The sequence below is a fragment of the Borostomias antarcticus genome, assembly GCF_949987555.1.
Source record: "Borostomias antarcticus genome assembly, chromosome: 7".
Classification (NCBI taxonomy): domain Eukaryota; kingdom Metazoa; phylum Chordata; class Actinopteri; order Stomiiformes; family Stomiidae; genus Borostomias; species Borostomias antarcticus.
The window spans coordinates 23442208-23458726 of record NC_140240.1 but is presented as its reverse complement, the minus strand read 5'-3'; positions in this window follow the sequence as shown (position 1 = coordinate 23458726).

Sequence of the window (16519 nt, the reverse complement as noted above, 5' to 3'; positions counted from 1 at the left end):
GCTTTACTACTCGTAACTCATGTTGGTTTAAACTATGCTAGCATTAGCATTAGCTTAGCTTAGCTCCTAGCCTAGCATGTTAGCTTGTTAGCATGCTAGCTCACACCTGTTTTCCACGCTACTTCAACTTCATGCTACTCTGCGGCTGCTACGGTACTGTATCACTAATTGTATCTCAGCTATTGTCTTGTAATTTGTCATAACTCTGTCAGAACTGTATCTGACCAAGCCTGAAGTTTGGTTATTGTCTTGTATCTAGGCTATTGTCAATATGCTTACTCATGTTAAATAAACTACCTGATTTATGGCTGCTACGTAATCCAAACTGTGTCTGAGCATCTGTTTAAGGAATCCACATCAGGTTCTTTAGTATTGGTTCGTCTTGGAAGAACACTGATACTCATATTTCCGTTATATTAACAATGAACAGATGTGGCAATCCACAAAATAACCTTGACCATAACACTCCATTTACACAGTTGTGTAACGTTACTGGCGCTGTCATGCCAAATGGTGTCTGGGTAAAGTCTGATTGTCTAATAACATTTTGTGACACTGGTGTCAATAAACATATAATATCGACATTTCTAATTAAATTGAATGAAAAACACGTCTATCCAAAAATCATCTAGCTAGTAAGCTAGCACGTTAGCACTAGCTTCCAGCTAGTTTATGTTTGTGGACAAGATTTTTCAGTTCTTTAGATGTCATTTTCATTGAAATTGATAAGAAAAGTAGTGATGGGCGGATGAAGCTTCATGAAACATTGAAGCTTTTCATCTGCCCCCTTCTTCAAACACGGGGGTGTTTGGGTCTTTCCTGGAATCGCATTACAACTGTAAACTGACTTCAAAGACAACCATTTGCCGTTTTATTGACTCGGAGACAAAGGAATGTTGACTTTAGGACATATGCTTTGCTCACATGTTAAACTAGGCTATTAAGTTAACACAGTTCCTACTAAAAGTGAAGTTTAGTTTATTCATTATTCTTAATAAAATGATTACTACATGAGAGTAATACAGTATGATAATATTATACAGTATGATACAGTATAAAAATATACTTCATATGTAAATAGTTTGTTTGTATTTCCCCCACGCCCCCCCTGCTGCTAGTATTAGCCAAGCAACTGAAGGGATGTTAGCGAGGACGAGGAGAACGCAGCAGCTAGCAAAGTACAGGTACTGTAGCTGCGGAAAACAATGCAGATTTGGATGAGATGAATGAAGAAGATACAGATGATGAAAATGTTGTCGATTATTCTGATGATAATGATACGGCTGCTAGTACTAGCCAAGCAAGGGAACATGTTAGTGGTGGTGATGAGGATGATGATGATGGTGACATTCAAGATGATAGAAACTCCTGTAGCTAGGCTGAGGGAACAAGCACCCCCTTCTCCCCCGAATTTCATCATAGATGCTGGCTATCTGGATACCTTTTTCAAAAATGTTGCTGCTTGTGTTGTAGACCGCTGTGTCTTCTTGATTATTGTTTCAGTCTTGATCACTTTTGTCAAAATTGACCCATTATTAGGATGCATCTATAAATACATAGCATATGAATTTTGGCGGTGTGCTCTGTTCGGGGGGCCCCCCTGCCTTCCACCGATGTGGAAAGCGTGTTAGCAGGGGGAGGCAATCTAGGTGTTCCCCCCCTCTGGGCCGCTTGGCCCAGAGAGCCAGAAGGGGGAACGGCATCTAGCCCCCTGCCTCTATGATGATCAGAGTGGGCCACGATCGGGAAGACGCTCGGAGGTAACTCAGCCCACTAAGACGTCAAAGAGAGCCACAGGGGGACTGCTGTACATTATAGTCCCCGGCCTCCACGGGCCGACGCTTCGTGGAGTCCGAAGGAGATACAGCCTAGTGTCTCTGCCTCCATGGTGACCGGAAAGACTGCTGGATGGCCATCCGGAGATGTTTCGGCCCACAGTCACCACAGAGAGCCACAGAGACCAGCTAGTGTCTACCCTGGCTTCCACTAGCCGACGCATAGTGGAATACCGGAAGAATGCAGCAATACCCCGGACAGAGAGCAACGATGACAACAGAGATGACATCGACATACGCAGGTGGAGCAGGGGAGGAGGTGGGGCGAGCATGCAAATGCACAACCAGCAGTAATGGCAGAGCGGACGCCAGAGAAGAGAACGTGGAAGCAGCGAGCATGCAAATGCACAACCAGCAGTAATGGCAAGCGCGAACAATTACATGTTTTGACAGCTTAAATACAGGCGCTCTAGCGAGCTGAACCAATGCTATGACAGCTGACAGTCAGCTGGTGGTTAGCGTCATACGGGGTGTGACTGATTAACCTCTGCCGATTACCCCGGCTGTGACGTTCGTGCCTCGCCTGAAGTTACGTCGGAGACCTCATTATTACTATTGCTTGAACACTTAGTAGTTGTAGGTGTGGCTTGATTGTGTAGGCTATACGGCTGTGTAGCTGGACACCCAACATCATTGGAAGTTAAACTGTATTTGCCTGCTATCCCTGGTTTCCCGGTAGATTTGTCTGCCGTATTTTTCATCCTTTATCTGACTAAGGTTTGAGCAAATTATGGGTAAAATCCATGGTGCCGACCATAGTGATGAAATAGCCTATCAGCGGTTGTGTTGCTTAAATATCAGCAGGCCATATGTATTGATGAATCCATGGCACTGTCCATGGTGCATTAAGTTCACAATGAAACAACACCCCCTCTGCTATTCCATCACATGGTCCCTCCCGGAACTATTTATAGGTGCTCGGACATCTGGGGAACTCTTTTGCCCGAACACCTGGAGGACACAAGACAGCTCAGGTAAGCGTTTGCATGATCAAACAATTCAATCTTACATTATTGCACTAAAATGTATTGCACTAAAATATTGCATCTGCCCATGCCCAATCGAGGCATTTTACCAAACAATATGGTTGTGTTTAACATTTTGTTTGGCTCCACAGGTGAAGCCACCATTGCCCATGCAGAGCAGCCGACCCTGCTGGACAACACAAACAGTCACACAAACAGTCACACAAACCACATACCCAGCCAACCGACATTCAATAAAAAGCTTGAACATGGCCAAGATTGGGGAAATACGCATTATGGTAATAGGATGTAATCTATTTTGTAGAGAATGATCTCTGTTATATATTGAAATAATATACAACAAAACAACTACTCGTCCTCTCTCTGTATATTAATGTTATCCTATCACCACCACAGATATACTCAAAACATATCTTCATTATTTTCGCTATTATTGCCATCTAGGTGTCACATAGACTAGCCAAGAGCCTGGCTATGCATCGTAATGTCTGATCAGCTGTTTTGTGCAAACTACTTAGAGGCCACTAGCCTACTAAAGCAGGTCATTAGCTATAGATAAAAATGTCCAATATTTGATATGACATCAATGACAATTAGCTAGCTAGCTCATCAGCAATCAATAACCTTTATTTATTCAGGCAAGTAGTTAAGAACTTCTTATTTATAACAACAGCCTGGCAGGAGGCAAGATAACAGACTGGCAGGAGGCAAGATAGGCTCCTGCATGTGGGAGAAAAAATAGTTCCATTCTTAAACCCAGTCATTAAACGTATAATTTCAAATTAATTTGAGTATTCGCTTCCCACACGTCCCACTGTTATTGATACTGTAGCTGCCCAATCAGATTCAACAAGTAGTAAATCCCTTTCCGGTTGACACATTTCTAATGTGATTTCTGGTTAATGTCGTTGTGTTTTTGGGACTTGCAATCGTGGTTTCCAATTTGCGATTGTGTTTTCTCTCTTGCTGTTGTGTATTCTGTATTGCATTTGTGTTTCCGACTTGCAGTTGTATTTTCTGACTTGCTGTTGTGTTTTTTAACTTTGTTGTTGTGTTTGAACTTTGCGGTTGTGTTTTTTGAACTTGCCGTTGTGTTCCGGATTTGCCGTTGTGATTTGCACGCGTCGGCCACCGTACAAATACCTTAATTTACCCATGCTGAAAAGTAAGCCGTTGAAACAAAGTTGGGATTTCAAAGTTGATTCACCTTTCAAATTCAACACATATTCAACAGTGATTGTAAGACCTTAATTCACCCATGTTGAAGAGTAAGATGTTGGAACAACGTCGCGATATCAACGTTAATTCACCTTTCAAAATAAGTGGTCAATGTCATTACAGCAAAATAATCCCCCCATTTATTGTTAATAGGGGAGATTGAAACGGCCATATCTCGACACAGGAAGGTCACAGAGACACAGGGTTTGGCCTGGCATAAAGCTCTCGACCTAACTGATGCAGCAATGTCCTGCTCGCACGTGCGTGTGCACAGAGCCACGGAATGCATTCATGGGCGGAGGTCTGTGCTCTGAGCACCTTTTCTATTATATATACTTTTCTATTTTACGTATAGTGTCACTGCTACAAGCATTAACAAGGGCTAACTTATAGTGTCACTTTCTTGGACTTGGACAAGGGCTAACTTATTGTGTCACTTCCTTAGAAACTCAAATAGAGAGCATGTTTTGTTGTCTTTTTTATCTTCTTCATATTTCCCCGTCTCATATGGGGTTCTCATTAAAACCTGAACAGGAGGAGTTGGGGGTGAGAGAAAGATAATGACAAAATGCATTCATGGGCGGAGGTCTTTGCTCTGTGAGCGGCCATTCTAGGTCTTACTTGATTTATACTTAATTCTTATAATTATGTTTCATGACAATAATGCAACAAGCGCCACTTTCAGGAGCAAATCATAGCGAGACATTTAAGTCTTATGAGACATACTGTACAGTACAAACTACACTGCACTCTGGCGAGGTGCCAACTTGTGCCTTATCTGAGCGCAACAGTGACCTCCCATTTTTGTTTTTGCTTCGCTCTGAAGTGAATTTCGCTACATTCACTCCACTGACATTTCAGAAAATCTTTATATAAAGAGTTTTAAATCTAGAACCAAGCTGGACCGTGTGGGTGTGAATATATTTGTTCAGTGCAGGCTTCTGAAGAAGATACTGCCATCAAAAAACTAATTTTCCAAAATGTCCGTGAGGAGCTCAATGTGAAATCATGCCATGGAGAGAGGTAGTCGCTGCTGCCCTCTGGTGGTCGGCTGGAAGTATTAATGACTCCTATACACTCATAATGAAAGAGAAAAATAATTTGTAGGTCCGCCCCGTAATTCAGATCCACTCCAAAATCTAATCAGCTCCAGGGTGCCTTGGGTGGAATATACGGTATGGTATGAATGTCTTTAGTTATAGTTATAGTTTTTATTTTATTTTAATGAAGGTGAATGGTCATCTGGGCCGTGTTTGGGCAGGTCCACTGTCCTTGTGGACCCGCCCCGTGATTCGCTGGGGTGGAGGTAAAAATGACTGGAGGTGAATGGGTGGCTGTATTTGGCCGGCTCTGTGGCGCCCTCTTGGGTCACAGGCCGCAGGGGGCAGTTTGGGGCACTCCGGGCTCACCGCCTGGACATCACAGTCCATCCCTGTGTCTCTATTACCCCCACACAGGGAGCTGGCTTTGTTTAAAGTTTTGTTTTTATTTGTGGATCCAGTGATTCGGATGTGCTCCAAAATTGAATGGGCTCTAAGGTGGCCCATGATGCACCCCTCCACCGAGTTTCATACAAATTGGTTTGGTAGTTTTATTTGTAATGATTGTCCAAAAAATGAATGGAGGTGAATGGCCAGTCTGGCTGTGATTGGGCGGCCCGTGGACCTTCCCCGTGATTCAGATCCGCTCCAAAATTTAAGAGGTTGTAAGCTGGCCCATGATACACCTCTTGACCGAGTTTCATGAAAATCGCTCAGGTAGTTTTTGCATAATCCTGGTTCAAAAAAATGAATGGAGGTGAATGGACAGATGTGGTCGGCCCGTGGACCTGACCCGTGCTTCGGATCCAGTTGGACCATGTTACACCCTTCCATTGAGTTTCGTGAATATCACTCCAGTAGTTTTTGCGTAATCCTGCTAACAGTCCAATGCACTCACGCACAAACACACCCACGCCACCGAAAACCTTTGGAGGCGATGAGAATCTCTTATATGTTAGCTTTCTTTTCCATATGGGTAGTTTCAGAGTTCCCCGACGTTCCTTATTTCAAAGAGCATAGTGCTACGCGTCAGGTGGGAGTGGCAGTGGGTCTACTGGTGAATAACAGGTTATGTACTGTATGCGCAGCAGCAACTGCACAACTCTGGACATTATTGTGCACAGTATATTTCACATCACACAAATCCTAGAAGAAGTACAGTATGGAGAAGAGTAATATGTTCATGTATCAGTTATGTTGGTTGTATTCAAGTCAGATTTACTGTAAATCAAATGGCCTAGTGTGTGCATGAATAAGCTCCTACTTTGTAACTACAGTAAATAAGTACATTCAGAAATAAAAGCTAAGATCTAAATGTAAGGTAACCCCAAATATCTGACTCACTTCAGAATAGTTTGCAAGGTAGAATCTCCAGTGCAAATTCAGTACTTACCGAATGGTTTTCTTTTGTATGTTCTAATTGCCGTTGGAGTTTGAGAATTCATACACTGGTCTCCAGACATACCCACACCATGTGACCTGCAATAGGACCCTAGCTGTTGAGGAAGGAACATTGATGCCATTGTCAACATTTTAGATACATTGTGTGACTGTCTCTCAGTTGTCATGTTTTGTTTGGATAGGTTATAATTGGCATAACTGGTATGATTTTCATATATATATTTTTTTAAACTATTTTTCTTTTTTGTTTGTAATTGGTTTACACAAATACAAACTGCTTAGGAGAATGCTCTAGCTTTTAAATAAAGTGTAGGAATATCATTTTTCCTATGGTTCCTATGGTTGTATGGCAATCAATCCTGTGGCCTGTATGAAAGACTTCTGTTTTTTGTTTTGTCTTCTGGAAGCACCAAAACAACAAGACAAAGCTCTTCCACAAATGAACAACAAGAAATAGAATTATTGGTCTCTGTTGCTTCCTCTATTAGCCGACAAATGTATGCCACTTCATCACAGGAACATTAACTGTCAGTTCAATTTTATGGCCGTCATCAGCAATGCATTACGCATCTCACAGAGGGGGGACTCTGCTCTGACTCCTCATGTTGTTGTTTTTTGTTTCTTGTTTTTTTTATAGGTTTGTGCAGGTATGTTACCCAGAATTAGGGCCAGTTTATTGTGTATCCAGTGCCACTGAACATCATCTTAATAAGGATATCAAAGTCCTACTGAACAAGAAGAAGAGGGCTTTCATGTCAAAAGACCAGGAGGAGAACAGGTCAGTCCAGGAGACGCTGAGGAGGCCAGGTCAGTCCAGGAGAGGCTGAGGAGGCCAGGTCAGTCCAGGAGACGCTGAGGAGGCCAGGTCAGTCCAGGACTGAGGACGGCGAAGGCTACAGCTACAGGAAGAGGCTGGAGCAGAACGGTGTGGGATGGGATGAAAAAGATCACTAGACAAAGTCAACCGGGCCCAGCCGTGGGGGGAGGCCGGGAACATGCTAATGAGCTAAACTGACTCAGACCCTACCCCCACCTCTGTGAGCTCAGAGAACAGCCTAACTCACCAGACTACCTCACCGACAGGCCACAGGACTTTCTTGCTGCTGAAACGCCAAATTATTAAAGTTTGTCTTATCTTAAAGGATAAGGACACTGCATTTCATGTTTAACCCTATTCCTGGCTTCCCTGGCATGTATCTGACTACAGGTTTAAATATTTCTGTTTTGTGCAGTACAGAGTTCTGTGTCAATAGCGTCGGTGCGCGCACCCTAGCTCGTTGCTAGCTATGGGCACACTTGAAAAACTCTAAAAAGTATGATATACGTGGATTTCAAGTTCAGGAATTACATGGTTTATGCTTACCAAGCTCTGAAGTCGTTCTGTAAACACCATAGGTCCTTTCGCCTCTGCATTTCGAAACAACAGTAAACAGTACTAATTTCACTGAACATACAACAGCCATCCCTTCACGCTTAAGGGATGGCTGTTGTATGTTTGGTGAAATTAGTACTGTTTACTGTTGTGTGACGACCCAGTAGGGCTGGCCGTCTACTTGGTTGGCTGCCTGCTTGTTTGCAGGTGGGCGGGGCCCAGCCCATTAGGCTAACCAAGTGCACCTGGCCCGTACCTTACCCAAGCCCCCAGGATCAGCTTGGCGCATTGAAGCCACCATGGGCTTTCAGGCCAAGCCCGGTATTGCAAGTCATGTCACGGCATGCGGCCCAAGAACCCTTATTTCCCATGTTAGTGGATGATGATAGATAGGGCTAGAAAAGGAAAACAAAATTTTTCTGGGTATCATTCAGCATCAGAGACCAATCTTATCAATATAAACTTTTAATTCAAAAAGTTTTGGGGTTTTTGAAGCCACCCATACCTGTATCGAGCCATTTAAACATGTGCTGTGCACGAGCCTCGGGGACGCGCTGGTCGCGCGTTCGTGAGTCCTGCGAACTCGGGAAAGCACGTGACCATAGGAAGACCCGCCCTACTCTGCCTCTGATTGGATAGGAAGTCATGTAATGACGTCGCTAACATTTGCTATGCTTTAGCAATGAAGCTTATGATCATGCTAATCAGAACGTATGTCTATGATGCAAATGATCATGACATGTGGTTACTTTAGGACATCGTTGGAAAAGATCTAGAGGGTAAGTGGGTCAATGTTGAATAACTTAGCTAACATTATCTAATGTTACATTTCTTTATATTGAAAAAAACCAACATGCACACTCTTACAAAATGGTGGTGCTGGGAGTAAATCCCCTTTAAGGTTTCAAATGAGAAATACTAGACTCCCGCACACACTTTTTCTCTGCTTTAATCTTTTTTTAAACAACGTTTCGGTGTTGCCACCTTCATCAGGACAGATTTTTGGGTTTGAACCCAGTGTGCAGGAGTCCAGGCGGGAGATGACAACAGCCTGGATGAGCACTAGTGACGAATCACAGCCAGATTTCTTTCCTAGCACAAAGTTTGATAAAAGAGATGAGTATTAGCAAAGGCAAGGAGAATGATTATATCAGTGTACAATGAGCTATGATGGGGAATAATTACACTATTAATTTGATTTCCAGGCATGGCATATACATGGCATGCTTACTTGCAATGGTAATAATGCCTTCAGGTAATAACACTATGCTTGATTAATTTGATGTATAATGTGGCAAATGCTATAGTAGCAGCAGCAAGCATCAGCCCACTATAGCTAAATAATGCCAGACAAGATTACAGACTGTAATCAATGTATGAACAATGTCACATTGATCATGCTCAACATTGTTAAAATTGAAATACATCTGAGACCTCCGAACGTAACGTTAGCATTCACTAACGTTAACCCTAAGCCGTTAGCATTAGCTACCGTTAGCATAGCTCCCTAGCCTATCAATATAGTTGATGTTAATATAAAGAAATGTAACATTAGATAATGTTAGCTAAGTTATTCAACATTGACCCACTTACCCTCTAGATCTTTTCCAACGATGTCCTAAAGTAACCACATGTCATGATCATTTGCATCATAGACATACGTTCTGATTAGCATGATCATAGCAGCTTCATTGCTAAAGCATAGCAAATGTTAGCGACGTCATTACATGACTTCCTATCCAATCAGAGGCAGAGTAGGGCGGGTCTTCCTATGGTCACGTGCTTTCCCGAGTTCGCAGGACTCACGAACGCGCGACCAGCGCGTCCCCGAGGCTCGTGCACAGCACATGTTTAAATGGCTCGATACAGGTATTGGTGGCTTCAAAAACCCCAAAACTTTTTGAATTAAAAGTTTATATTGATAAGATTGGTCTCTGATGCTGAATGATACCCAGAAAAATTTTGTTTTCCTTTTCTAGCCCTATCTATCATCATCCACTAACATGGGAAATAAGGGTTCTTGGGCCGCATGCCGTGACATGACTTGCAATACCGGGCTTTGGCCACTACGTCAAATGGCTTCATGCGCCGGTGAGCAACTTTCATTGAAATGAATAGGCAGCCATTTTCAATGCCGTCTCCAGTTATATTATACCTCCATGACCTTACCCTACAAATGGAGCAAGCTCATCTTGAACTGTGGCTCTGACCCATTTCCTGTCCGGCAGCGGACATTATTATTCTTTGGAGCACCTCATGTTAAATACACACACATACAGTATGCTTCCACTCATCCATTCACTTGCTTTACACTACTGATTGACTGATTTACATATTTTATATCATGGCACTTTAATAAATTATGTTAACTTTTTGAGATACAACCGTGTGGACTCCATTTTTGTCACAGCCTTAGAGCCGGGTCGTGACAAAAGTGGGGGCTCGTCCGGCCGTTTTTTTTGCTGTTGCGTTGCGTAGGCCGACTGGTTTTGTGAATGGGCTCGTTGGGTGCCTGTATGCCGGCGGCGGTGCAGCGTTGATTGGTGGCTCGTGGACCTTGATTGTGGTGCGGGTTGCGGGTTGTTCATTGGAGTCGCGCGGTTGTTTTGCGGTAAGCATTTTTTCCTTTTTTCTTGTTAATTGGCCGGATTTTTTATGTTGCTGTGGGTGCGCGAATCAGTGTCAGGTGGCGCTTATTTCGTCTGATTGCACACTCCCCTGTGTAGGTACAGCGGCGCTTCCTCTTTAGGGGGCGTCGGTTAGTTTTTTTCTGCTAGTGCTGTGGTAAGCATGGTTAGAGCTTTGCTCGGGAGCACGGCTAGGGCTTCAGGGGGGTTGCCATTTCTTGGTCGCTTTTCCGGGCCGCTGGTATTTAGTGCATCAGTACCCGCCATTGTACCCACATGAAGACTAGGGTTGAGCTGTTTGGCAGTTTGGTCTGGTCTAGTGAGGCAGTTTAGATAGAGGGGTGTGTGTGGTCTTGTTCGGGTTTGTTTGACCCTGTTTGCGCCTCCTGGCACGTGTGTTCGTGTGTTCATATTTGGCCCGTGCGTGCGACGGTCTGTTTGGGTGCCGTTGGTTGGTTGATGGTCGGGTCGTCTCTCCTCTTGTGGTCGTTTTTCGTTGGGGGGAGGGATGGCAGACATAGCTGCCTTTATTACGCATCCCTCTGAGGAGGGGTTGGACGGTTTAACTAAGGGGCAATTGTTACAGTTAGCTGGGCACTATAATGTGACAATTGCGGATACAGATGTGCGTCTCAAGGAGACTGTTAAAAGCGCGTTGAAAGCCGGATTGGTGGCGAGCGGCGTTTTGACCGTGGCCGTTAGTGAGCCGGGTGATGTGTTTACGGGTATACCTACGGTAGGATTTATTTTTGAGCAGCATAAGGAGTTGCTATTATTGAAGCTCGGATATGAGGAGAAGAAACAGGCTGCTGAGCAGGCCGCTGAGGAGAAAAAGCAGGCTGCTGAGGAGCGAAGGCAGGCTGCTGAACAGGCTGCTGAGGAGCGAAAGCAGGCTGCGGAGATTGACGAGCGGCTTCAAAGAGAGGAGATGCGCGTTCGCGTTGAGCGCGAGAAGTTGGAGCTTGAGAGGCGCAGGCTTGATTTGATGGCTGAGGGGACGCTGTCAGCTGATGCGTCAATGGCCCGTAGTAGCTCATCTGGTGGTGTGGCACCAGGGGAGCGATTTGATATATGGCGCAACTTGCGGCTGTTGCCTAAGTTTAGCGAACGGGATCCGGAGACGTTTTTTTCTCTTTTTGAGCGGGTCGCTGACTTGCGAGATTGGCCGGACACAGAGCGCACGCTCATGCTCCAGTGCGTGTTAACGGGGAAAGCCCAAGAGGCTTATTCTTCCATGTCCATTGCTGATAGCGGAAATTATGGACTGGTTAAAGCCGCGGTGCTAAAAGCATATGAATTAGTGCCTGAAGCTTACCGTTTGAGGTTTCGGACATGGAAAAGGAAAGAGAACCAGACTCACCTCGAGTTTGCGCGCGACTTGACGCAGCATTTTACGCGCTGGCGTTCTGCTCTGGCGGTAGATAGTTTTGAGGGGCTCTGTGAGCTGATTGTTTTGGAGCAATTTAAAAATGCTGTGCCGGAGCGAATTGCGACATACATCAACGATCAGAAGGCTACTACCGCTGGTGAAGCGGCGGCCTTAGCAGACGACTATGTTCTTACGCATAAGCGTGTGTTTGGTGAGGCTCGTACGCGCGAGCCTGGTTTTGAGGGAGTTACCCGTGGGGTATATAGTTCCCCTCTTTCTGCTGGTGGAACGGTTCCACCCTCCTAAACTAGTCATGGTGACAGGTGGAATGGTTCCACCCTCCTAAACTAGTCATGGTGCAGGTGGAACGGTTCCACCCTCCTAAACTAGTCATGGTGACAGGTGGAACGGTTCCACCCTCCTAAACTGGTCATGGTGACAGGTGGAATGGTTCCACCATCCTAAACTGGTCATGGTGACAGGTGGAATGGTTCCACCCTCCTAAACTAGTCATGGTGACATTAGAATGGTTCCGCCTTCCTAAACTAGTCATGGTGACAGAATGGTTCCACCCTCCTAAACTAGTCATGGTGACAGGTGGAATGGCTCCACCCTCCTAAACTAGTCATGGTGACAGGTGGTATGGTTCCACCGCTGTCCTGCTAGCTGTTAGCTCCTAGGACCGAGGAGATTGTTGATGTCAACAAAGATGTGTTCATCAGTGTCCTCAGACTAGTGTTTGTGTCTGTGCAGCTGTGTGGTGTGTTTGGGTCAGTGAACTGTGCTTTCAGAGGTCCCTGCATGAAAGGCTTTCCAGAAGGCCAGCGTATCACTGTAGTATTGCAGAGATGACTGAAGGTTGAGACAGTGTAATCAAGATTGGTGAGACGTTTGTTTGTATTGCATGATCATTAGGCAATAATGAAAGTCTAAGGATCTAAGGGTTCTACTGCAGTCTTATTGGCTGGACGTGCGGTACATCAAGGGCTCAGACAACGTGGTGGCAGACGCGTTGTCTCGAGCCCCTTCCTCGTGAGACAGCCCTGTTCATTGCCTAGGCTGGTTGCCTTGTTTCACTCTTGTGTTCTCCTCTTTCTCCTTAAATTGCTTCCCTTAGTACTAGGTTGCTGGGGGGAGTGGTGTGACACAAGGTGTGGGACGTGGTGACGGGCCGGTGGTGAGTTGTGGCGTGGTGGCGTCTCGGGTGCACCTTGGTTCCTGGTACCTTGGTTCCTCGTCCCATTGATGTTGTTCATGTTTTGTTTTGTGCTGCTTTATTCTGTTGTGTTTGTTTTGGTTGTAGGTTCCGGGGGCGGGGCCCCTCCTTGATGGGGGGGGGGGGGGGTGTGACGACCCAGTAGGGCTGGCCGTCTACTTGGTTGGCTGCCTGCTTGTTTGCAGGTGGGCGGGGCCCAGCCCATTAGGCTAACCAAGTGCACCTGGCCCGTACCTTACCCTACAAATGGAGCAAGCTCATCTTGAACTGCGGCTCTGACCCATTTCCTGTCCAGCAGCGGACATTATTATTCTTTGGAGCACATCATGTTAAATACACACACATACAGTATGCTTCCACTCATCCATTCACTTGCTTTACACTACTGATTGACTGATTTACATATTTTATATCATGGCACTTTAATAAATTATGTTAACATTTTGAGATACAACCGTGTGGACTCCATTTTTGTCACAGCCTTAGAGCCGGTTCGTGACAACCCACACATAATATTCACAAAAGCCATGAGGCATCATCATTTGATAATTAATCAAAGGTGTTTGTGAAGGAGTCTGCTTATCTCATGTTTCCACAGATGGACTTGGTTCCTCGGTGTTCTTCAACAGCTGTGTTCTAGAATTCCAGCTCTCCTCTAGTTCTCTGAAATCCATTAAACAACATAACAGGCAGGAACAGTAATTTAAGGTGTAACAATGTTGTAATAGAGCCCTGGGGACCCATGTATCTGTCTCGTCATGTATGCAAAGCTTACAACAATGTAGCACAGGCTACATCATCTTATTATTCACCTCCATGTATTGGAAATACATGGAGGTGAATGAGCCATAGTTAGCCGTCTGCATTCACTCCCATGTATTTCCAAATGCGAAAACAACGGCAGTGAAAAACAATCGGAGTCTGGTAATGATGAGTTTGTAACCCCGATAGTGTATTCAGCCTGTTATTTTGACTATTTTTGTTCTTGAAGTGATGGTTTTACAGTGAACTGTTTACATTGAAGTCAACGGGCACTTCTGCATCCACACCCCCAATTACGTCAGACTGACCAATATGGCTGCCAGGTGAATAAGGCGAATAACATGATTCTTTAACAAATATTAGTCTAGCTAATATTAAGGCCTCAAATTGTCTGAGGCCGGGCGCCCCCCCTGCGATCGTTGGCGCCCCCCTAATTAGGGGACTCGGACCCCAGGTTGGGAAACCATGCTCTAGAAGGCCCCAAACATGATCTCTCTCCCTCTCTTTTTTTTTCTTCTCTCCTCTCTTTCTCTCTTTTCTCTCTCTTTCTCTTCACTCTCAGCGAGCGCACCGAGGCTGACTCTGAGGCTGAGGAGCGGGAACGCGCCCCAGCCCTGCTGGGGGGGGGGGGGGGACTCTACGGAGTACACAAGGCTGCGTGCAGGAGGCACAGAGACCCAGATGGAGACAGAGGAGGATGGCAGTAGAGGCGGAGTCATAACATTCCTCACTTCTACAGTGGTCTAGTCATGGAGGCTGAACACTGCAGAAACTGGCGCTTAAAGGGACTGGGGTGTGTGAACGTATGTGCGTGGTTTGATAGAAGTCTGTGTTAACTCTTTATTCTTAACTTCACCTATTATAGGCTTCATCAATCTTTATATTCCATGCCAGCATTTTCCATGTTAAGTTATAGAAATAAACATATCCAATATACTAGTTGAAATACACATATGTTTTTGTACATTGAAATAGAAGCAATACATGATATCTTAACACTAATTACTAATGGCTAACTTATAACTAATATACTAAAACATTGTCACATTCCTCACATGTATAGGGCTTATCTCCTTGTGGAATCTTCTGTTTAACCAAGTGACACATTTGATTAAACTTTGTCACATTCTTGGCACTGATATGGTTATTCTCCTGTGTGGATTCTTCTAACTACATGATACTTTTGACTAAAAGCTATGTCACATTCTTCACATTGACTGATATGATTTCTCCCATGTGTGGATTATTCTATGTTGAGTTAAAGCACCTGTTTACTACAAGCTTTGTCTCAATCCTTGCACTGATATGGTTTCTCTCCTGTGTGGCATCGTCTCTGGTTAACTAAACTACTCTTTAAAGTAAATGCTTTGCCACATTCCTCACACTGATATGGCTTCTCTCCTGTGTGGATTCTTCTATGTCTATCCAAACCACACTTTCAACCAAAAGCTTTGCCACATTCCTCACAACGACATGGTTTCTCTCCTATGTGGATTTGTCTATGTATACGCAAATTACCCTGTGTATTAAAGGCTTTGTTGCATTCCTTTCAAGAGGTGGCAGTTGAGACGAGTCCTCCGGGTCACAGTGGGGTTTCACTCTGGGAGAAGTGAATATGGAGTCTGTGGTATCAGACTGCAGCCCTTGAAGCTGCTCTCCCCCCTGACTGGTCCACAGGTTTTGTTCCTCTTGAATCTGGGGGGGCTCTGGGAGAGAGAGCTGCTGGACTTCTGGGGGGAAAGGAAGATTAATATTAGCCTACTTCATTATTTTACAACCTAACGTGTCTGACAGACAAAATCAGAGAAATCCAATTCAGAGAAGGGTTTGCTTTTCAAAACATCCAAATTAGAATTTGCTCAAAGCCATCTTAACAGTGCTAGCTTGCTATCAAATTGGAGGAACTACAGCTAGCTGACCAGTAACATTAATTTTAACAAGCACAATCAGATGAATAATCATGTCATCAACAACGTTTTTACTGGTAATTTCCAACATAATGAATTTGAAGTTAAGCCTTGAAGTGTGACATAATGACGGTATGGTGACAATGATAATGATAATGGTGACAGTTCTAAGAATATGTAAAGTGATAGGGGTCATGTAAATTATTCTCCTCAAGTATTTTTCCACCATATATACTTTGCTTTGTACGAATCTACAGTTAGGTCCATACATATTTGGACATTGACACGATTCTCATTATTTTGGCTCTGTACACCACCACAATGGATTTGAAATGAAACATTCAATATCAGTGATGTCTGGTGGGTCCTAGAACCGGGTAAGCCAGGACAAACGAAGCACACGTGCAGCGCGCACAATTTTTTTGGGGGTGCGCTTTCAAAGCATGCCCTGAAGGGAGGTTTCACAGCACCAGAAGGGCGCTGAGCAGTGACATTTATATATGTAAAAAACATACAGAAAACTACAGTAGCCTAGGCTACTGATGTTTCTTGACACGTCAACAAAGGCCAATAATTTGAGAGCGAGCGCATATGAGGACAATATTTAGGCCGAAACAACCAAGCTTTTAGGGACACACTAAATAAACTACAGAGCCATTATATGACAACAATAGCCAAGCACCACAAAGAGGAGTGACAGGACGATAAAATACACCTCCTTAGGGCACAGCACTCAATAGTCTACGCCCCTACTTCACTAATCAGTGTTTAGGCTACTACTAGCCT